This window comes from Halyomorpha halys, unplaced genomic scaffold (genome assembly GCF_000696795.3).
Source record: "Halyomorpha halys isolate HHAL.00 unplaced genomic scaffold, Hhal_1.1 Scaffold363.1, whole genome shotgun sequence".
Lineage (NCBI taxonomy): Eukaryota > Metazoa > Arthropoda > Insecta > Hemiptera > Pentatomidae > Halyomorpha > Halyomorpha halys.
The window spans coordinates 896,439-897,949 of record NW_027106613.1 but is presented as its reverse complement, the minus strand read 5'-3'; the positions used below and the strand labels follow the sequence as shown (position 1 = coordinate 897,949).

Below are 1,511 nucleotides of genomic sequence, written 5' to 3'. Positions count from 1 at the left end.
TGTTGTCTTTTTGTTTTTATAACCCTGATGAAGACCTGAAAATCAGGTTGAAACGTCGGCATAAATAAATATTTTTTTGTTTATTTATGTTGTTCATTTGCTGACCACACCCCCTGACCATCTTCTCCAATCAGTAATCTACGGTCAACTATATACACCTCGTTTACAATTTTAAGTCTATTAGATAGTTTATTTTAAAAATATATGTATCAACAGAGTGGGAAAAAATCATAAAGGTGTCAAAATGTGTTGTTTATTTTTAAATTAAAATATTTTAAAAAAATTTGTTTTAAAGAAACAAAAAAATATAACAAATTATATCTTAAAAAGATAAAATAAATTAGCTTTAGACAATGGCAATTGGCTAATACATTTTTGCCAAAAGAAATTAAAAATAATGAAATATGGAAAAAGACAAAAATTGGATGTTTCCTGAGTTTGGCCATTCAGCCAATGGAACAGAGACACATTGGAGTGGTGGGGGAAGCCTGACAGTCTCCCTTGACACTTTACAGCCCTGAGGTTACAAAGCTTCTTCCACCACCTTAGCACTGCTAACCATGCCTAACTGACTCAAGCACGAAAATGTCACATTTTTCCAAACAATCGTTTGAGGTATTAAATAGAACTACCAAACAGTGCTTTAAAATATCTTTCAAGGCCCTTTTTCAGGAACACAAGAGTACTTATATTTTTGTGAATCTGGGAAAAGTAATTACTTTCAGTTGAAATATTTATTGTAAGTAGCTACCAACAATGACACAATTTGAGTCCTGAAACAAGCCTTATAATTAAATTTCCAAAAATCGCCTAACTTAATGGTTTTTAAATTTTTGTGAGAAGTTTTTAAACGATTGTGAGTGTCAAAAGTTATTTTATTTCACCTTGCTAAACATAATACATTTTTTTTTAAATCAATTTTAAAGTGATTACAGAAGCGAAAAACACTTCGATAATGTTGTGATGTTTTTCCACCTTGTTGCTAGACACTAATTTTATATTTAATCATATATAATACGAATAAATATAAGAAGATGGTCAGGGTTGCGGTCAAAAAAAGAACAAATAGTTTAAAACTATTTTAATGTCCGATTTTTTCCCCCACTTTGCAGGGCTTCATCAGGGCTAAAAAGATACAAAAAAAAAAAAAGAAAACTGAGAATATTACAACAATAAGATACAATAAGGTAATATAAGCTAGGATAAATATAATGTAAAAATAAAATGATAAGAAATTACACATAAACAAAAGGAGGGAAGACATAAAATAGTATCAGTATAAAATAAACTTGAATAAACAATGATAAGAATAAAAAATAAGTAACAATGGCAAGAGTAAATTTTTTTTAAATATGTAAAATATACAGTTAATAAAGTACAGGAGATGTACATAAAATAAAAACAATACGGGAAAAAGAATAAAAAAAAAAAGAAGACGAGGAAAGTAGAGATTAAATAAATGTCTTGAAAGAATAAATATAAATAAAAATAATAATAATGATAATAAATGA

At 27.9% G+C, this 1,511-nt stretch overlaps 1 protein-coding gene across 1 annotated transcript in view; it reads right to left on the bottom strand.

The window, feature by feature from the left end:
* Positions 1 to 1,511, bottom strand: part of Phb2 (prohibitin 2) — an 11,497-nt gene that overhangs the window by 3,914 nt on the left and 6,072 nt on the right. The window lies entirely within an intron of this gene.